The sequence below is a fragment of the Terrapene carolina genome, unplaced genomic scaffold (assembly GCF_002925995.2).
Source record: "Terrapene carolina triunguis isolate 2854851 unplaced genomic scaffold, T_m_triunguis-2.0 Scaffold93, whole genome shotgun sequence".
NCBI lineage: Eukaryota > Metazoa > Chordata > Testudines > Emydidae > Terrapene > Terrapene triunguis.
This window is the reverse complement of record NW_020664444.1, coordinates 19,932,931-19,955,781: the sequence shown is the minus strand read 5'-3', so window position 1 is coordinate 19,955,781 and position 22,851 is coordinate 19,932,931. Positions and strand designations below refer to the sequence as shown.

Here is a 22,851-nt window from a genome sequence, read left to right as displayed (position 1 = left end):
TGTGAAGCACTAATCTTGTCCATATTACGCACAATGCAGTAACAGGAAAGGCAGAAACATTTATGTATTTATAAATAAGTTCAAAGCTAGCCTAATAAATTATCTCCATAATAAATGACCCTAAAAAAGTACGATTTAAAAGATCTTTGTCTAAATCAGTACATTTAGTGAGGCAGCTTCATCTGTCTTCACCTGTAATCTCACTGAAAAGCCTATAGCTCTGCAGGCTTCAGCTCTGCCTATGGTAGTTTGCTCACATACTCTGAGCTTTGAAATAGTAATACAACATTTTAAGTGATCCAACAAATTACCACATTTTAGTAATAAAACCTTTCTGGTACACTACTTAAATATTTATAGAAAAAAGGAGTAAGCCTTCAGATTTCTGTACTGTTCACTTTTCTAATTCAGTTTATAAAATGACAATTTTCCCTAAAGATGTAGTTCCGTTTCCATGTAGCTAAGCACAAAGAGCTTCTAAACCCTGTACACACTAGGTGCCGGTTAATCAGCTGGTTTCTAATCATGGAAAAGGAGCAGAACTACCGTGCTAACTACAAATGTAACACTGTTTTACAGTTTCATTGTAAATGTAAATTGGGATTTTTCTGGGAACTGCTTTATTTCTTCATGGCAAATATTAATGCAAATTTTCATATCATCAGCTTCACTGAATGACTCAACCTTCATACCCAAAAGGAAAAATGATCTAAATGAACAAGTTGCAATTACAAGACTAAAGTTAGATAGAAACATTTTCTTATTATTGTTGTTTTTATTAGTGGTGCCTAGAGACCCCCTATCAGGGATCAAGGCCCAACTGTCACAGGCACTATACAGATGTGAGTAAAAAGTCAGACATCAAAGGAGTTTACAATCTTGGTTTATGATAAAATGCAAAAATCACACAAAACAAACAGGAGGCAGAAGGAGAAACAAAAGGGGAGGAGCAGGTAAGGGAAATGAGCAAGTTTTGCACAGTAAGCAGTTGTCACAGCTCACCAGCTACCTCAATCTGTTTAGAACATGTACATGAACATATTTTTCAAGCAACATTTCTCGGACTTAGCATCTGGGGTAGTAAATGGGAAGCCTACTCACTCTGCCGTCCACTAATGGTAAAGTACAACAGACTTAAATTAGTTTTTTTTTTTTATAACTCCATTCTCTAATCTAAGCACTGAACACTGCAAGTGAATGTTGAGAACTAAAACTGCAAACATCAGAATCATGTTTCACCCCTTGGAGAGCAGATACAGCAAAAGAAGCTCAACTACAGTGATAATGTTCTTTTAAATGGAGATAGGGATAAGCACAGCCCCCACAATAGACAATCCCGTTACATCCAATAAATGCTTTTAAATAGTTATATCAGGAAAAAACCTGAAAAATGATCATACTGAGGTTGTATTATCGAAGATTTCTGCTGATCTTCCATGAAATACCATCAGCAACCGTTCTTACTGGACCGCAAAATGGCCAATAAAATCCAGTATCAGATAAATAATTGCAAAAACTAGATATGCCATTTCCAAAATTTGACTACTTTTGATCCCATATAAAATAATGCAATAATCTTAGCAAAACATTTATTTCCCTTCAACCCATAACACAGATGTATTGTTTCAGTATCTTGAACGTCTCAATATCCTTACCAATACATATGTTGTTTGTGCCACTTGCAATAGCAAGAAAAATAATATCCAGATATTAAGAGTCATAAAGACAGCCATCATACTAAGAATCATTGTCAGTAAGGTACACATTAGTCTAAGGGACTAGCAACTCTTATTGAGGGGGGAGATCAAATCTACTGAAATATGGTGTCCATATAAAACCCTTTTCTCTAACGATTCCAATACCTTTACTTTTCACAAACGTACATCCCTCTTACTTGGTTTTAGTTTCTCTCACACAGCTAAGTTGGTCATTTGGATTTTATTTTTTTATATCAAGTACTAAAGTTTGCCAAATGAAGCTAAATAAATTATCTTACATATTTCAATTATTTTAGTCTATCCCTGCATTTTAAATTAAAAAATAACACTTATCAAATACAATACTTTTTCAAAAGCTGCCCTTTTTAAAAATGAAAATGTCTCCCTATTTAAAGTAAATGGAAGAATGGGTGAGAAATGCAGTTTAATTCATTTTCACAAATTACAAACATGATTCATTATGTCACACCTTTTCCCTTTCTGTTAATTCCATTTACATACTGAATAGCCATGCAGTTTCAAACTGGGATGTCAATCAAAATGGTGCAGTGCAGATTTAATTTTCAGTCAATCTATGTGAAGAGACCCCTTCACTTTTATTAGAAGTTATAGAGACTTATATGCGGAGCATAAAAATTATAAATGAAACCTAATTTAGAATATTGCATTCTAGTTTCTGAGAATAAGGGGGGGGGAAGAGCTGGATGCAGCCAGCAAAGTTGCAGCACACTTTTATTCTGTGTGCGCTATGAAGAAATAATAATTTGGACACTGATCTTCGTTTAGAGTTAAAAATAGCATTCCAAAAGTGCAGCCAATCACAATTATACATCTAGGCAATTTCTTTTTAAATATACAACTATATAAGTTTTAAGTGGCTAAAAGTTTTCCTAAATGGATTTTAAACATGGTTAGGCTTGCAAACGAGCAGTCACGCCCAATTAGAAGAAAAAGAAAAAACAGCAATTATGGGAGCATGAGTAACTTGTGCAAGACATCCAGAAAAATACAATATAAAGAAATGACTGTGTATTGCACTAATCAATCAATAGGTCTCTTGGTAATCGTTAACTTCCAGATTCACTATTTCATTGCTAATATAAAGTACAGCAAAAATTTGGGGATCTTTTGAAAAATGTTTTCCACTAAAAATTATTACAATTTTGTGGAAAAAAACAGAAGTCTTATTCATCAGATTCATTTCAGAAAACTAAATAGGTATTAGCTGTCTAAGGACAAAACAATTTAAGGGAAATTGGTTTAATCATTCATAACTTTAATGTATTAAATAATGTCAGAAGGCAGGTCATAAGTTTAACTTTAGGAGAGTGCTTGTCTTAATTCATCCCTCTCAATCAACAAATGAACCCACAGTACCAACACACAGTACACCACTCTGGGTTATCCTATAGGCCACACATAGTCACTTAAACGTCATTGTACAAACAGGCCACCTCTTGTCCTGAAAGCTTGAACCTTCCTAAATCTAAGCACCCTTTAGCTCTTAATGGTTGGCTTTTCTCAGGCTGTTGCAGAAGGGTAGCCAATTTGCTGAACAAACTGTACCAGGGTTGGAGGCCACAGACCCCCTCACAAGGGTTACATATTTAAATAAAAAAAAAAAGAGTAGGTCTAAAAGCTGTGAGGCATGAGTATACAGAAAAAGGAAACCTAAACACAGCATATGTTACAGGAAATTAGTGACTTGGTGTGCCCTGTGTCTTCCAACCCATAGTTAACAGATTCATCTGTGGCTCAGTATCCTTACAGAAAGAATAAAGGCAATGACTAGAATAAGAGTGGGGGAAAGAAATCAGAACACTGCCTTTATGGCCACCAAGATGACCACTACACAGGTATAGATATACCCAGTCACCAGGCACCCAGTCAAAGTGGCCAGAATGTCACCACTGCATATTCGCCCCCTTTTTCCTGACTCTCCCAACAGCCATAAAGGAAGTCAGCATTTTAGTCCAACACAGAAGAAGGTCTATCTATTAAGCCATGTACAATCAAGGAAACTGCACCTCCTTCTCTGTCCTTCCCTTCTCAATGCTAAGCAAACCGAGCTCAGCTGCAAAACATAACCAAATTACAAAATTGTAACTACACACGAAATTAAGGTTACCGTATTCTTTGACTCCATTTTAACCAACCTTGAGGTTTGTGTTCACTGTCAAGCCCACTTGAAATAGAGCTAGAGCAGATTCCCAATTTTTTTTAGTATTGCAGCTTCCTTACAGATATTTTAAAACTTGGTGATTCCCCACAAACAAATATCTTTCTTTTTAACCAATTCAGGACACTGATTATTCTGATGTTCAGACACTAAAATGTTAGTAAAAACAACAAGGAGTCTGGTGACACCTTAAAGACTAACAGAATTATTTGGGCATAAGCTTTCGTGGTTAAAAACCTCACTTCTTCGGATGCATCTGTTAGTCTTTAAGGTGCCACCAGACTCCTTGTTGTTTTTGTAGATACAGACTAACACGGCTACCCCCTGATACTTAAAATTTTAGTGAGAAGAATGGACCTGCTTTAAATTGCATAGGTTGGTTGACTCTCTCATAGCACCAGAGGTAAATCATTTTCCAGGTCTGAAAGCACCACTTCCATAGCTTCATCACTGAATTCTTTGTATTCTCCTTTAACAGAAACCCAGAATTCCTGGTTCATCAGATTTGAACACTTGGTCTTCAGCACATGATCATTTGACAATTCTAAGAGATTTTCTTGAGCCAAAATATTTAAGGTTGGAATGGAGTAAACTCTTACTGAGAACGCATTCTGAATCTAATTGGTATCTGGAGATTCATGTTCAACTCCAGGAAAATATTCATCAGAATGGAAATAACATACAAACAAGTGAATATTTGGACTTTAATAATATTTTGATCACTTTCACTCTCTTGTTTAAAGTCTGATAACACGCTGAAAAGGGAGTTAACTCCAAAGACAAAGCTTCTTCTTCAATCTCCCGATTTTCTCTTTCATATCTGTATGTATTCCTACCTTCAAATGTTAGGTTCAGCCCATTCAATTTGCCGAATACATCCACCAAGTAAGCTAACGTAGTCAAGTATTTCACATTAAACATGTAATCTGCCAGGTCCGTTTTCCCAAGGAGGAAAATTCTTATTTCGTCATCCAATTTGAAGTCACTTTCTCATGTGACAACCACCTGACTTCACAGTGAAACTGAAATTGAATGTGGTCAAAGCCCATCTGACAGAAACCAAGGCATGAAGAGTCAGACTTTTGGTCAGTGCAGTGGCAGTCACACCTAGTGGATCCCCAGGAGGGAATTGCCATTGTAGCCCGAAGCAGGCAGGAGAGCACCAATGGGTCACTCCTGTGGCACAGGCTCCCCTTTCCCTCATTCCTCACGCTGCAATCCCCTGCCAGGCTGGACAAGAACAGCCTGGCTTTCCCCCTCCCCCAAACCCTTACCCTCTCTCCTGGCTTGAGGTTTCCTGACGATTCTTGGTGCCAAGAGGAGCTGTTGTGGGTTCTGGTAAAAAGGCACAGCAGGCAGAATGGGACCCGAGTAGTGGTGGGACTCCCTCCCAGCAAGAGGACCATTCTGCCCCCCACATTCTTTACCCCTCCTTGGCGACTTAAGACTTCCTGCCATTCTTTGGGACCACGAGGAACTGCACGGACTCTGGCAGGAGCAGCAGCTCGCAGGTTCTGGCCAGGCTCCCTCACAGCAGCCTCCCAACCCCTCAATCCTTACCCCTCCCTGCAGTCTTGAGGCTTCCCATCGGGGAGCTCCCATGGCTTCTGGCAGGCAGAATAGGACCCAGGTGCTGGCCCCGTTCCCAACCACATGAGATGCATGCACAGTAGTGCACATCCAGGCCTGGTTGCTGTGGGTGCAACTGAAGCACAGCTACAGCTGCCCCGGTTTCTCTTTCATAGAAGAAACAAAGATGGGCACATCAATTAATTTGTTCCCCAAATACTTGGGGCTCCCCCATGAATCCTTCATGGTTCTCTGAGGAAGCCATGCCTCACCGTTTAGGAAGCACTGAGCTAGAGGGCAGATGCTTTAAGGGACAGGTGAAGGGGAAACAGCTAAGTAAGTTTATGAAGTTACAATCCTTTGCTTAGTGAAATACTGTGTTTACTTGTGATACCATACACACAATTGTACTTAACACACAGTTGTGTTGGCCTCAGCAAATGTAAAAATGTGGCGCTCAGAGGTGAAAACTTGTAAATATTCTGAATAAGTTAGAATATAAAACTGAACAACATGCCTATGCCCCAAGGACATAGAGAGCTATCAACAGGGAATGGGTATCCTTGTGCCCACGATAATTTCCACCCACAGCCAAGCTTATAGGGAGCACTGACAACAAACTGGCATGCCGATGTAAAAATTACATGCCTGGATCGCACACAGAATATTTATTTACCAAATAAAGCATGAAAAAAAATAAGTTAGATCTACTGCCCCAATCATAACTGAAGGGTTAAAATCCATGTGCATTTTATATAACAACCTGGTATATGGCTTGTGCCAGCTCTTTTCCAGACCCAAAGTCCAGAGTTTGGTCTGGAGACCAGAGGCTTAGCAAATAGTGATCAGCTAAGAGAAAGCTGGGGTAAACAAGATAACATTGCCTTTGCTAAGATATGCTTGGTCAGTAGAAATGCCAGATGTTGAAGCAATAACTGAATAATTATGTTTCATCCAATGTTTCAGATTGAACAAAGGATCCCTGTTCCTATTGTGTCAGTCTCTTCTGTAGGGAACGTTCTTCCCACAGATCCAACCTTGAGTTTATGAAAATTGGCACATGTCAGTATAAGATATGGCATCCTTCCACCTCCCTTCCAAGGGACCAATGCCCTGCCTTAAGACATAAAGGAGACAATCTGTATTGTCATGTACTTTCACTGTTTCTTTGCTTTAACCCCTAGGAATGTACCTGTTGGACAATCAATAGGAGTTGCTCCATTTCTATGGACCCCAAATCTGAATTTAACATATATATTTTATACTAATAACATTTTATCAAAGTATTAATTAAATGTTAACTTGATAACTTGAGACCATAGGCGGAGACGTTATGTAACCTTTTAACCATTGGCTAATGTGCTATCTTGTCTTGCTGCAAAACCTATCCCGGGGTGTGGAACTGCCTACCCCGTCACTTTCCCCCGCCCATGGAAAATCTATATATTCTATTGTAATCAATTGATTGACAGTGTCTCTGAGCCTAATAAGCCAGGTGACACTCCGCCACCGCTGTGTGTAATAAACTCCTATGCTTGACCTCTACACGGTGTGGATTTATGTCCTTCAATAACCCACATATATTCATTATACACCTCTACCTCGATATAATGCGACCCAATATAACACGAATTTGGATATAACGCGGTAAAGCAGAACTCTGCGGGGGAGGGGGGGCGGGGCTGCGCACTCTAGTGGATCAAAGCAAGTTCAATATAACACAGTTTCGCCTATAATGCGGTAAGATTTTTTGGCTCCCGAGGACAGCGTTATATCGAGGTAGAGGTGTAGTACATTTAAGCCTATTTTAAATCTCAAACCAAAGTTTAACAGTCATTTCTTTTACAGGTTTGCAAATACCACTAATACAGGTTAATACTAATCACTAAGGGCTAAACCATGCAGCCCTTAATCACACTGCTGAGCATATACTCCTACAAGAAGTCACAATGGAATTCTTCATGGAAGTAAATGCCATTTACCATTGGTTTAAGAAATGATGCAATGCCAGTTAGTAGTGCTGTAATTTGACCTGGGCTTCTCTCCACTTTGACTTCTACTTTGTGCTGCAGCAATAATATTTCTGAAGTGATCAACAGCAACTCTCAGGTTTACTATATGGCAATTAATCATTGAAAAACTGAGGAAGCTAAGTAATACATATAGAACTTCAGGGAATACATTCCACACACCTTTTTACTGCTGATCTTTTTATTACTAATTTTGCATACATGATTAAACAAATCAGGGTGGGATTTTTTTAAATAAGAGGATTTTTGCAAAGATGTTGAATTTAATATCCCCCCAGAAAACCAGCAAGAGAAATACTCATGGGTTTATCAATACAATAAATTTGCCAACTGTTATTAAAAGTAACGAAAGCAGATGATGTCTGCAGGTCGTCTGCGCTTTCAATTAAGCTAAACTAATTGGTTTATGATTTGTACTGTGCATTTTATTCTAGGATGAGAAAGCAACTTGTCTCTCTCTACTTTGTACTTGTTCAGTTTTCACTTCACCTACATATTTTTTCTTAGCACTCTTCATACTTGCATTGTTTTTTTTAATCAGACCTATGTCTTAGTTTTGCATGGTACCTATGCAAAATAACATGTAAAGAGCTCCATCCTTCCAGTGATGGACAAAGATTAAATGTTTATACTGATACAATCAGATACATCAATCTCTGATAACTCTGACCACAAAATAGGACTCACCTATGGAAACCAGCAGACAAATGAAGTAACACTTGGATTTGTCTCTCTGAGGAATAAACAAGTAGTGCTCGTTGACTGCTAAGCTGCCCAGAGGGTTCTCTCATGTAGGGTATATTATAGGGTTCTATTGTCACTCCTCCTGTTCAATGTGTATGTTAAGTAGCTAGAAGATAGTTTCTTTGGGTTGCAGTACCACCAAGATGCTGACTCAGCATGTTTTTCCATTAGTCCTGGACTGTTCATTCAATAATTTTCCCATTGTCTACCCAACACTCGGGCTAGATGAGAGCTAGTTGACTGCAATTCAACCAAGAAAGAGTGTTGGTAGGCTGTGAGAAATGGTCAGATGAAATGATGGAGATAATACTTGCTTCACTGACTGTGGGTTTGCCCACATTATTAATCAAATTCACAACCAGGGTGGAAGCATTTTGCAGTCCATTAGTTCCACAGAGGAATAATGGTTACTTTCCCTACAGCAACTGTGGATCTTTGAGATGTGTTGATCACATAGATTCCAACAGGTAATGCAGGCCAAAAGAATCTTGCCTTGTACGGCACCATAAGTGGAATTTGTGTGGACAACATAACTCAAAAAAGAACTTTCTTTTGTACTGCTAAAACTACTGTTAGAAGAGCAGTGTAATGCATGAGTGAGCACCAAACCTACAATAGACAGACAAAATATTCTCTAGATGTTTCTGCCTCTTGGTATCTGATATTAACAACTCAGACTCATTAGCAAGAAAGTGAAAACAAAATAAAAGCACAAGTACACCACATTACAAACAGGTGCTTTGTTCATTTATTCCAATTACTATAGGTTAGATTTAATAGGCTACTTTATGATGCACTAATAGAAATAAGCTACAGTACTTTGTGAAAATAATCAAGTGTTAGTATCATGAGGCCTTACTACCGCATTCAACTATTAGATTTTTAAAACTCTGCAATTATGACACTCAGCACTCAACCCGTGGGGCGAGTGCCAATTTGAAGGCAGCTTAGAGAGATTCTACTGTAGTAATAGTTGCCTTTTTCCAGCAGTGAAAAATTGGTGTTTAGTAGATAGCAGATACTAATACTAATTAACTGGCATTGCTAACTATGGACCAGATCCTGCCAAACTACTTGTGAAACAAACACTATTCAATGGGAGAAGAGGTGGTAGAATCCAGCCCTGCATTAATATGGTTTAAAAAGTGTACAACACAACAAGTGTCTGAATTAACACAATCACATCCTGAAGTAAGTAAAAGCAACATCTGTATTATCATGGGCGGGATGAATTCAGCATCACTCTGTAATGCATCATCCAAGTTGCATTATAACTATTTTAAGAGAGGTTTCAGAGTAGTAGATGTGTTAGTCTGTATCAGCAAAAACAACAAGGAGTCTTTGTGGCACCGTAGAGATTAGCAAATTTATTTGGGCATAAGCTTTCTTGGGCTAGAACCCACTTCATCAGATGCATGGAGTGGAAAATACAGGAGCAGGTATATATATACACATAGAACATGAAAAGATGGGAGTTGCCTTACCACTCCCATCTTTTCATGTACTGTGTGTATATATATATATATACACACACACACCCCTGCTACTGTATTTTCCACTCCATGCATCTGATGAAGTGGGTTCTAGCTCACAAAAGCTTATGCGCAAATAAATTTGTTAGTCTCTAAGATGCCACAAGGACTCCTCATTATTTTAAGAGAGTCCCTAACATATTAAGAGACTACAATCTGAACAAACTGCCATTATTGCACCAACTATGGCTGAATAAACTCTAATTTGATCAGGAAGTATATCAAATGAAGCACTTTGAGAAATTACTCCTGGGGGAATTCTGTGGCAAAAAAATTAAAATTCAGCAACAAAAAATTAAAAATTCTGCATGCAATGTTTTCAAATTCTGAAAAATTCTGCATATTTAATCTGTCAAAATAACACAATATAATCACAGCAGTTTCAATTATTTTTAGTCATATATTTCAAAATACCTGCTAGCAAATATGTCTGTAACAATACAGACAACAAAAAAGTTTCAGAAAATGTTTTTTGACAAACAGATTCCTTACTAGGCATATTAATACAGAACTCTGAGTAATAATTCATTTAAACTACAATACAGAACCGTATTTCCCGCACCCCTCAGAAGCACTGCAAAGGCTTGGGGGAATCAGGGGTAATGGAGGAGCTGAGGGAGAGGGAAGTAATTGCTGGGAAGGAGTCTGGGTGTGAACTTGTAGGGTTGTTGGGTATGAGTGGGAAACATATGGAACAGGTTTTGGGGGGGCGGGGAAGAACTGTTAGGGAGCTTCTCCCATGCAGACTCTGGCTGACCCTTAGCCTCTCCCATTCAGTCATGCACATATGCCCCATCCCCATCTGTCCTTGCCACTCCTGTCCACGTGTCCCTCCACCCCCACTGAGACACTCCCCTGTTCCTATGTGGCCCTGCACCTCTTCCCCCATCCCCATGTGTCTCTGTGCCCCCACTCAGCCACCCCCCTTCCCCCTGTAGCTCTGCTCCCCATCTGCCCGTGTGGCCCTGCACCTCCCTCCCCGTGGCCCTGTGCCTCCACTCCCATTCAGCCCCGTCCCAGTCTGTCCTCCCCCACTAGCCCTTATGAGCCCCTGTCTGACTCCCCCAGCAGCCCCACACTGCCGTCTCTCCATAGCCCGTCTCCTGACCTGGCCCGACAAGCACTGTAAAGAAGGTAGGCTCTTTTTCTTCCCTCGCTGGCTGGGAGCTGCTGTGTTCTAGCACCACAATGCCCTCTGGTAAGCATAAGGCAGAACTGCAGAAGTTATTTTCTGCTGGGAGCTGCTGCTCTGTTCTAGCGCCATTAATTATGTGCACGTGCAGTGGCACAGAATTCCCCCAGCAGTAAGAAATGTAATTTCATACTATTTTCCCCTTGCAGATGAGTATTACTGGTAAGGGACTAATTCAGATAATGAAGAGGGATTTAGAGGTTATTGCCATCTTCAGAAATGGAACAATATAAATGCACTGAAACTAAAGTTAAAAAAAAAAAAAAAAAAAAAAAAAGCCTTGTATGGAAAGCGGAATAAACTTTCAGAGAACTACTTCCTTGATGCTTAAAAAGCTTTAAAAGCATAGGGCTGAACTTTGAAAGTATACAAAGCCAGTTTACATTTTGTAAGACACATTTGGAACCAAATTCTGCCTCAACTTGCATCCCTTCCACCTAGCTCATTTATTCAGCAAAGATGATTTTGATATTCATAGCAAAAGCCTGAAAATTTAACAGAGTTTGATTAAAGGATACACGTATGATGGAAGAACGCAATTTGTGAGAATAGGATTAACTGAAATAGTATTTGAACCTCTCAGATTATACAGGTTAAATACACTGCTACAAGAAAACCAATTCATAAAAAAGCAGGCTAATATTTTATTTTACCAAATCTAGCCCCTGAGTCTGCAGAGTCTAAGGCTGCTTGAAGGCTGCTTCTGGCAACGAGCTGACCCTCTGAACAAATTGATTTAAAGTCTTCTATTAGGATAGGGGGTGGCTTGCTAGAAAAAGCTGCTTCTTTGTCCCACTGAATACAATTGTATTTGGTCTGCATGTCTAAGTAGTTTGCAATTCTAACTAGAACAGAAGCCGAAAAATACACTTTATGACCAAAGAGATATAATTTTTTGGGATTGTTCTCTTGAGGTGCAGATTTGTAAATGCTTGGACTGATCATTTGCTGCAGTTACAAGAGATGACAGTGACAGTCGTGAATAGAAATAATCAAATCCCTTAGAAAGGATGTGATACTTTTGCTCAACTGTTTTTGAAGTTGTTGAAATAGATGCTGGAATAGCCCACAGTCCCTGAGTGCAGAATTCTCAACTGGGGGCCTTAAGCAGGTTTCAGGGGGTCTGCCAAGTAGGGCTGACATTAGACTCACAGGAGCCCAGGGCAGAAAGTGGAAGCCTGAGCCCCAAAGCCAGGAGCTGAAGCCTGAATGGTCAGCTGTCTGCTGATCCAAGAGCTTCAAGCTCCCTTCCCCATAGTTTGCTTTGCTCAAGCTTCCACTGGGTCCTAAGGATTGTCATTTCTCCGGGTATTCTCTGGGTGTTAGTGTTCGCATGATAAGAGGAGGAAGAGTCAGAGATGGTCTGGGATAGACAGGCAAAGAAGGTTGCACAGATTTGGGTGGGTAGATGGTTTGGAAATGCTTTTATAACTTAGCTTGGGGGGGGGGGCTGGCATGGGGCCCCAGGCAATTGCCCTGCTTGCTACCCCCTAATGCGGGCCCTGGCTTTTATATGCAGAAAACCAGTTGTGGCGCAGGTTGGCCATGGAGTTTTTATAGCATGCTGGTGGGACCTCAGAAAGAAAAAGGTTGAGAACCTCTGCCTTACTGGGTTCCAGAATTCCTTCTTTAATTGGAAGGTCTATTCTATTCTGCATGGACAGGTATAAGATATCAAATAACTTGTATGTCTTCCGGTGCCAAATCCTCTGCCTGTACTTTGGGATGTTAGTGGTGCCACTGCAGTACTGAGGAAACCCTCACTGAAGAATCCATCTGGGATCTCTTCAAAGACAGAGCTGCTACAGGGAAACAATCTCACACTGCTCTGTCCAGTCCCAGTGCCCACCTCCCCAATGCTGCTTTAAGCTGTTCTCTTGATACCCACAGGCCTGCTTTCCTCTTCCATGGTACTGGGAAAGGGGACCTCTTCCTGGCTGGAAAGGAATGATCTGTACTTTGTGGTCAGCAGGTGTGCCTGACTGCTTTAACTGTCTAGTCTTAGTAGTCTTGTGCTCCTTAGGACGTAATAAGTTCAGGGTTACCTTTCTCGTTGCTGGAAGATTCTCTCATTTAGGTCCCCAACATTAAAAAGAACCTCAGTCTATGTGCTTTGGACCTCTGAGTGAACCTCTTAAAAGCTCTGCAGATAGGGCACTTTGAGGGGATGTGAGAGTCCCCTAAACAAAAAAGACAAAGGTCACATCCATCTACGAGGGGAATGAGTCTCCTGTACAAAGAGCAGTAGTTGAAGCCCGTTTTGACAAAGTCTGAAACTGACAAGACAACTAACTAGCCTCAATGAGACATTAAACAACAAACAATCTTGTCTTTAAAAAAAAAAAAAAACTAATTAGCTAATGACTAACTAACCAAGTTAAAAGACTAATAACTTGTAACAGTAACAAACGACAGAAAGTAAATAAGGACTCAGTGCTCTGACTTGCTGCCAGAGGGCAGTTAGAGGAAATTGAAGGTGAATGAGTTGCATTGCCCCTTTATGCTCAGGAATGGGTGCATGGCCACGAAGAATGCATGCGGAATCCTTACTGGACACTGCTATTTGAAATTCCAATCTTCTGTGCCGCACTATAAGTGGAAGCCGCTGTGACGGTACCTCCCATAAGGCTATATGGAAATATGCTTAGAATGTGTTTTATGCTATATATGCCATGTAACATATCTCAAAGGTTATGCTCTACCGAATCTATTAATCCTATTTGTATACATGTATCATTTTTGTATTCAAAGTTATGAATATTGGCTGTGTACTGGCTTGATTTCTAAATAACCTTAGTAGAGCATTTGGTCAGTTCCTGGAGAAAGGAATGTTGAAGTTAAGTACCTAATCAAGAGACACTTAAAAGACAATGTATCTTGGAATGCTCCAATCCACATAAGGAGTCTACTTAAGGACATTCAAGGTAGTATGTGACCCATGGCTGCTACCTGGTAAGAAACTGAGAGTCATGCATGGACATGTGACTTGCCCAGGTGACTCCTAAACTCCATCTTGGAGCTGGACTTTGCATAGGAGGAGGGGGTCTCCACCCACAAGAGAAAGTCTATTTAAACCCTTGGGACACCCCTCCATTTTGTCTTCAGCTGGCTAAAGAAAGAGCCTCTCCACCCCCCAGGATACTTGAAAGAAACTGGAACAAAGGACAGTGTGCAAGGGGTGTGAGTGATTGCTGGACCCAGGCTAAAAGGAGATTAGTCTGTAAAAGGGAGCATTCTGGAACTGGTGAGAATCTTATCTGTATTCAGTTTGATTAGACATAGATTTGCGCATTTTATTTTGCTTGATGACTTACTTTGTTCTGTCTGTTACTACTTGAAACCACTTAAATCCTACTTTCTGTATTTAATAAAATCACTTTTTACTTATTAATTGACCCAGAGTATGTATTAATACCTGGGGGAGTAAACAGCCGTGCACATCTCTCTATCAGTGTTATAGAGGGTGAACAATTTATGGCAGTGTTTCTCAAACTGGGGCCGCCGCTTGTGTAGGGAAAGCCCCCGGCGGGCCGCGCCGGTTTGTTTACCTGCCCCGTCCGCAGGTCCAGCCGATCGCGGCTCCCACTGGCCGCGGTTCGCTGCTTCAGGCCAATGGGGGCTGCTGGAAGCCGCGCAGGCCGAGGGACGTACTGGCCGCCGCTTCCAGCAGCCCCCATTGGCCTGGAGCGGCGAACAAGGCCAGTGGGAGCCGCAATCGGCCGGACCTGTGGACGGGGCAGGTAAACAAACCGGCCCGGCCCGGCAGGGGCTTTCCCTACACAAGCGGCGGCCCCAGTTTGAGAAACACTGATTTATGAGTTTACCCTGCATCAGCTTTATACAGGGTAAAACAGATTTATTTGGGTTTAGACCCCATTGGGCGTTGGGCATCTGGGTGTTAAAGACAAGAACACTTCTGTTAGCTACTTTCAGGTAAACCTGCAGCTTTGGGGCAAGTAATTCAGACTCTGCGTCTGTGCTGGAGCAAACGGGTGTGTCTGGCTCAGCAAGACAGGGTGCTGGGGTCCCGAGCTGGCAGGGAAAGCAGGAGCAGAGGTAGTCTTGGCACATCGGTGGCAGCTCCCAAGGGGGGTTCTGTGATCCAACCCGTCACACACATGCAATAAAACTCGACAAATCATTGTTCACATCCATTTAGTTTAAAGAAACATAAGCCTTTGTTAAAGATTTAAAACCTACATGCTTTCAGTTACAACTACATTACAGTTCAGTAATGCAGGATGGTTCTTCTGCATTTGTTCAGCTCCTAGATCCCAATTTTGATCAGGACCTTTGGATATTACCATTAAATATTAACTAATAAGAATAAAGCTCACAATGTTATAAGAATATAAGGCCTCTAATAAATCTTCCAGAAATATCAAGGAACAGACTAGACATTCCTAGTATTTCCAACATAAAAAGAAAAGCAATTTTTTAAAATAAAAAAACTTTTCAATCTTTTTTTAAATTGTAAGAAACAAAAATTATTTTAACAGTTTATATTGTGTAATAGCAAGAATGTAGAGTTGTGCTCTAATATTGGTCAAATTAAAACATCTTGCTGAGGATCAGATAATGTCCTCATGTTAAATAGCTGCCATCTTCAATAAAACCTTTGGTAAAAATACTTGTCCTTTCATGAGGAAAGTCAACAATTAATTCTCAATGTTGAAATTATACTTAGTGTAAATTGCTGGATAACTGATTAGTATTGATATCTGCTTTTTTAAAAATTCCAATAATTTCACATACAAGATTCATAGTTGAGAAATGTGTCACTTCTAAACAGCTATCTCCTCAAGAATGTGGGCTGCAAATGGCAAACTGTGATGTCGCATTGTATTCGGTATGTGACATATGTCTTCTTAGCTATCTCCAAGACCAGTTGATAATTTTAAAAACTCTTTCATTGTCTAGTCAAGGGATCAAATAAGTACGATTTGCAATCGGCTCCTGAGGAGAATGAGCTGTAAATGAAATCATCTGCCAATGTACACCTAAAGATCCTCAGGTCAAGGAGCTAGTCTCAGCAATTCTTCTGATGTAGTGTCAGTCTTGGGAATGACTTTTCATTCTCTTTTCTTAATGTAAATTTACACAGGAGTTTCCTCTATCTCAAAAAAAAAAAAAAAAAAAAAATCTAACAGATTAGTAACATCTGATATCAGAAGACTGAGCTCAAGGGATGTGTTCACAACGGAGTCTACATGAACATCTGCCATGAAGGGTTTGTGCACTAATATTCTATACACATTATCCAGAGTTCAGTGCAAAGCACCTGGTGCAATACTGTCAGCCTTTGCTAGTGGACAGCAAAAAGCCTTAGTAAAAAAAGGGGGGGGGAGGAATTGAAAGGTTCTGAGAAACAACATGTCTGTTGAAACAGTTAGAAGGTGGTTTTAGTAACTCAGCAAGTGTTCATGAACGAAAGTTGGTAACGGGCTTTTCTGAGGATGCACGAGAAAATTTTTGAAACATTAAAACCAGGGGTGGCCAACCTGTGATTCTGGAGCCGCACGCGGCTCTTCAGAAGACAATATGTGGCTCCTGCTAGGAGTCAACTCTGGGGAAAAAATGTTGGGTGCTCAGCACCCACCGGCAGCCCTATCAGCCCCCACTTCATCCCCCGTGCCTTCTGCCCGCTGCAATCAGCTGTTTCGCGGCGTTCAGGAGGCTCGTGGGGGGGGGGAAAGGAGTGAGGACATGGTGTGCAGCCCCGCTCCCTCCCATAGCGCCTCCCGCCCACCACAATCAGCTGTTTTGTGGCATTGAGGAGGCTCTGGGAGGGTGGGGGGAGCAAGGGCACAGCTCACTTGGGGGAGGGGGTGGGAAGAGGCGGGGCAGAGATGCGGGTGGGGACTTGGGGAAACAGGTTGAGTGGGGGTCAGGGCCTGGGATAGAGCCAGGGGTCCAGCACCCCCTGACCGGCACCAATGTCTCCTTGAATAATGCACACAGTGACTAGGTGGTATGGAAATGTTTAATCAAAATTTTTCTTACACCATCTAACAATGGAAGGCAACTGCAAACAGAAAAGAAAATACACAGATGAAAATCGAGGCTTCCAACAGGAGTGGGAGAATAAGTACTTTTTCGTTGAACATAAATGGTAAGGCCATGTGTCTTCTTTGCCAGATGTGTATCTCACAGTTCGAATCTTCAAACTTGCAGCATCATTTCTCTTCTAGCCATGCACATATGGATCAAGAATTCCCACAAGTTTCTGATCTCCGCACTTTAAAACTGAAAACTTTGAAAAAACAAACAGATGTAGAAGCCCAGTTCTTCACCAGATTTGCCAACCAATCGCAGACTGTAACTTTAGCCTCCTATTATGTGGCCTGGCACATAGACCATGTGAAAAAGCCCTACACTGAAGGAGAGCGTATAAAAACACGCCTCACTGATGTGATTTCAATCCTGTCACCAGAGAACGAGAATCTACAGAAGAAAATTTCTGGCCTACAGCTTTCACGCCACACAATAGAAGGCAGAATCTCCGACCTGAACAGTGACATCGAATCGCAACTGCACTCACAACTTCAACAGTGTGAGTATCTGAGCATCACTTTGGATGAGTCGTGACATGCACAGGATAAACCTTATTATCGGTATTTGTCCGCACTGTGTCTGACAACTGCGTTGTAAGGGAAGAACTCCTTGATATCGTGTCACTAAAGGACAGAACTCATGGACGAGATCTAAAGAAGGCGTTGATGTTGGTAGTTGCGAAAAGCCACTTGCCTTTACAAACGCTCACTGCCATTGCAACGGACGGAGCTCCGTCCAGGTGGGGATCTGCGAATGGATTAATAGGGCTTTGTAAGTCTTACGAGAGCTTTCCTGAATTTTGGACATTTTGCTGTATTATTCATCGGAAGCAACTGGTATCTAAAAATCTCAAATTTGATCACGTCATGAAACCTGTCTTGCACATTGTGAAATTCATTCTCTCAAATGCATTCAATCACAGAAATTTCAAAATCTAACTGAAGAACTGGATGAAGACGACTCCCCTGATGATTTGCCATTTCGCTGTGCAGTTCAATGGCTCTTGAGCGGTGAAGTTATTTCCCATTTTTTCAAGCTCCTGGAACCAGTAAAAATTTTTATGGAGGAGAAGCACAGAATACACCCCGAGTTTACAGATCCTGGATGGGTTCTAGACTTGGCATTTCTTGCAGACATGCTGCATTTCGATAAACTAAACGTGGACTTACAAGGAAAATTACAGTTGCTGTCTGATTTAGCGCAAGGGATCTTTGCGTTCATGAACAAACTGCAGTTGTTTCACAGACAAATGCTTGAGGGCAAGCAGACACTTTCCCTCAATATCACAACTTCAAGCCAGACCAAAAAAGATGCAGCAGAACCCCTAAAACAGAGCACAACTAGGTATGCGATGTGATTAAAGATCTTAAGGACAGTTTTGAGGAAAGATTCCAAGATTTGCAGCAAAAAAGACCTCAAATCAGATTTCTGATTGACCGTTTTAGTGCTGAAGCCAATTATCTGAAGCCTCCTTTAGTCACTGATGAAGCAACATCCCAGATGGAAATAATAGAACTTTTGGAAGATGACAGATTGAAATCTGTTCAGAAGACAGAGGGGACCCTTACTTTCTGGAAATCGGAACCAAAGGATAAATACCACAGCATCAGAGGTGCAGCCCTAAAATTAATCTCTATGTTTGCCTTGACCTTTGCCTCTTTGTGGGTCTGTTTTCTCGACACTGAAACGTGAAATCCAAGCACCGATCCATTTTGACAGACAGCCACTTAAGAGAACTGCTGCATGTGAGCACAACTGAACACAAACCAAACTTCAAGGGAATTGTTGAAAGCAAAGGTTGCCAGAAGTCCTACTAAGTAAAAGATTAAGTTATTATTGTTAACTATACATTATAAATGTATAATAAATATACATTATAACTTATATAATGATTATGTGTGCACGCATATTATATAATCATTACATATTACTGTGTCTCTTCGGCAATGTACATTGGTAAATTCTGGCTCCTTCTCAGGCTCAGGTTGGCCACCCCTGCATTAAAGGATGCACTCTATTTCAAGTTTCCTTGTCCTTTGCGTTTAAGGCCAACTTTAGAAACTAGTGAAAAGTATGTTGGAACACTCAAGTGCCAAAATGATTACAAAAAACAGTCTAGCAATACAATCAGAAGGATACTGTACGTTAACATTTGCTACAAGAGAATAGGGCTCCCTTTGAGATTCCTTTCAAAAAGGAAAGCTTTGCAATGAATTTCAGTTTCACAGAACCCAAAAATGAACATGGGGAGTCTTGTGTTAGCATGATTCTTCTCCACTGCAGGAAAAGGCAGAAGACATGGTGTGGGAAGGAATATGCACCTTAATTCTGTCAGTGAGAACTACGGATACAAACATATTTCTGTCTGTGATATAAAGTATGCAGTGTAGCTGTAGCCATCTTTGTCCCAAGATATTAGCAAGACAGGGTAGGTGAGGTAATATCTTTTATTGAACCAACTTCTGTTGGTGAGAAAGAGGAGCTTTCAAGCCACACCTGAAGAAGAACTCTCTGTGGCTCAAAAAGCTTGGTCCCTCTCACCAACATAAGATGGTCCAATAAAAGATATCACCTCACCCACCTTGACTCTAAAGTGACAGACAAGTACAATTAAAAAAAACTGAAGAAAAAAAAAAGAAAGAAAGACATTAATAATAAACTAGGAACAGAGATCTTTATCATCAGGAATTACCTACATCTGAATCTGAAGAAGAGTTGCATGGAAAAAATTTGAACATAGTACACTAACCAGAAAAGGCTTGAATCAGATCCACTTTGATAACTGTGGAAGCACCTCTGCCTAGCACACATTTCTATTATACTAGTATCTACAAAAGTGCTCTTCAAGACTTGTGATATTCTCACTTTCCATAGAGATGCCTATACGAATGACAGAAAGAATAACTGGCAGGAAAACAACGAAGAGTATTTTTCTCATTTAAAAAGCTTGACCGGACATTAAATTTATATATATTTTTAAGATTAGACTCTTTTGTGGAAAATAAATACAGAACCACCTTGGACCTTGATCCTGAAAAGAGGCAGAGCCTTGTGCTTTCACAGAGCTACACTACTTCAGTGGAGGTCCATCTGTATGGTTCTCTTTGCAGAATATAAGCTTTATTCTAAATAGTGTCTTTCACATAAATTGTTCCCCAACATTTTATAGAATTAAACAGTAGTTCAAATTTTTTAAAAATGAAAGCAGAAGGAGAACACAGAGTTGGAGGCAAAGGGAAAAAATGTTTACAAATGTGATCTGAAAATATATGGGGTGAAATCCTTGCCCTACTGAAGTCAAAGGAAGTTTTGCCACTAAGTTCAATGGAGCTAGGATTTCACCCATGGTGTTTATTTTAAAATTTTATTTATTTATAGGGTTTGGGGACTTTTTATATGGCACTTATCATGATGCAGGTGCTGTTAAGATGCACACTGCTTTACAAACACAAGGTAGCAAACACAGTTCTCATACCGTCAGTGACCAGACTGCATGTCAGGGGAACAGAGATAAGGCTGGTGCTATAAGATCAAAGGAAAAGGAATAGAGACAGTATATAGCATATGCAACAAAATTGAGTTCAATTCATGTTTCGTTTTATAATTGTTATCTTTAAAAATATAACTGTAGAAAGCTACTTGTCATTGGAGGCCTTACGGCTTTTATTACTGCACTATTCTATTTCATTTTGTATGTCTGCTATGTGTTTAGAATTGTGTTGCTATGCAACAAGCTAGAATCCTCACGGTTTAGAAACCATTCTTCAGATTATAACAAGAGCAAAAGCCAGCCACTAAAAATCTTTTCTGTAATATTGAACTCTCCCCCCCCCGTACAGATGCCAATAAAACTTAAAGACCTATAATAACAAATCCTAAAAAAGAAAACATCTGAGTTGAACATTAACAAAAAACATAGACTGCCATCAATATTTATACAAATATTCATGACTAATCAGTCGCATCTTAAGAAAAATGTTGACAACAAAAAATATTTATTGAACAGATACACAGCTTTTAAATTGTTTACTATGATCTCTCTCTTCTCTCAAACAAAAAAACAGTAATGGAAAATTCATTTTAATGTTAAATGTTAGCTTTCATCTTGGCCAGAAAAGGCTAAATAACCACTGAAATGCAGATCATAGTCAATTTTAACTTTTTTAATTTTATAGTAGATTACCTGGACATAATTCCATAGGCTGGAAATCAATTTCAAAGACCAACTGCTCCCCCTAGCGGTGACCAATTTTTCTGTGTTGCTATAAATATTACAGCTCCTAATCCACAAAATAATGCAGGAAGGCACAGTTTCCAGCTTGACTTTCTATATTTCAGCCGAAGTAATAAAATAATTACATTTAGATTTACTTTAGCAACAACATGAACAGATATTCTCTGGCATAAAATACATGTACAAACCCACGATACACAACTAATACTTAGAGAGACAAGGTGGATGAGGTAATATCTTTTATTGGACCAACTTCTGTTGCTGAGCGAGACAAGCTTTCAAGGCACACAGAGCTCTTCTTCAGGTCAGGGAAACGTACACCCAGCATCACAGCAAAATACAAGGTGGAACAGACTGTTTAGCATAAGTAATTAGCACATATTGTAAGGGACCATCCAAGGTAAAGTGGTCCATTAACACCTCTGCAGTCATAGGACAAAAAGAGGGGGTTAGTGGGTTACAGATTGCTGTAATATGCCATAAAGCCTGCGTCTCTGTTCAGTCCATGATTTTTAGTGTCTAGCAGAGCAATGAATTTAAGCTCCCAGACTTGTATTTTGAAAGTGTTGCACAGGTTTCCTTTGACAATGAGGACTGATAGGTCAGATATAGAGTGATTGCTTTGGGAAAAGTGTTCACCCATAGGTGATAGGGTGTTTCTGTCTTATATCATTTTCCTGTGTGGCAGGGTCTGGTACCACTTTAAATTGGTGTGGCCTGGTCTGTGGGAAGCTTGCTTCTGATGACAAGTTTCAAGAGGTTGGGGGGGGGGGGGGTTGCTCGGACAGGGCTTGGGAAGCCACCTCCCTCCCCTCCTCCCAGTAGCAGAGCTCGGACAGTTAGCCCCTGCCCCTCCTTCAGCAGAGCTTAGGCAGTCCCCCCTCTCCCCCGTCCCCATGGACAGGTTGTGGGCTTCCATGAATTTCTGTTTATTTCCTGCCACCTGCCTGTGACTTTTACTAACACTACCTGTGACAAAATCTTAGCCTTACTGATAAGCTGTATGCCATTGCCGATATCCAAATTCCATTAACATTAATGTTAATAGCACGAGATTGGTTCCCCACAATATGTTGCCATTAATTGGAAGCTGCTAATATCAGGATTGCTATTAAGCAGAACCTACTGTACATTTTTGCAGATTAAATTTGATTGTTATTTCTGTCCTCCTGAATGTGATCATGAAATACTGTTATAAAGACAGAGTTTGAGGAAACAGGCCCTGTCCACTAGCCCATCTGGAAAGCCGCCTGCAGAGCCAGCCAGACAGTTGCCCTTCTTAAGTAACTGGGGAATAATAAAGCCTGGAGAACAAGGATACTTTTTTAAAGCCTTTCTAAAGAGGTTGCAGAGATGCAAGGTTAGAGACTATGTAAATAAGTTCCCCACCTCACCTAAACTTCTACTAGCCTCATCCCTCCGAATTGTTAACCCTTCTAACTCCACTGCAGTGGGTGGGAATATGGGAGAGGTATGGAGAGGAGTCAGAGTCATATAAAAAGCAACAGAGAGTCCTGTGGCACCTTTAAGACTAACAGATGTATTGGAGCATAAGCTTTCGTGGGTGACATGCATCCGACGAAGTGGGCATTCACCCAC

General features: G+C 40.6%; 1 protein-coding gene across 1 annotated transcript in view; it reads right to left on the bottom strand.

Moving 5' to 3' along the window:
• The window catches only part of SNX29 (sorting nexin 29), a 472,333-nt gene that overhangs the window by 383,844 nt on the left and 65,638 nt on the right, over positions 1-22,851 (bottom strand). The window lies entirely within an intron of this gene.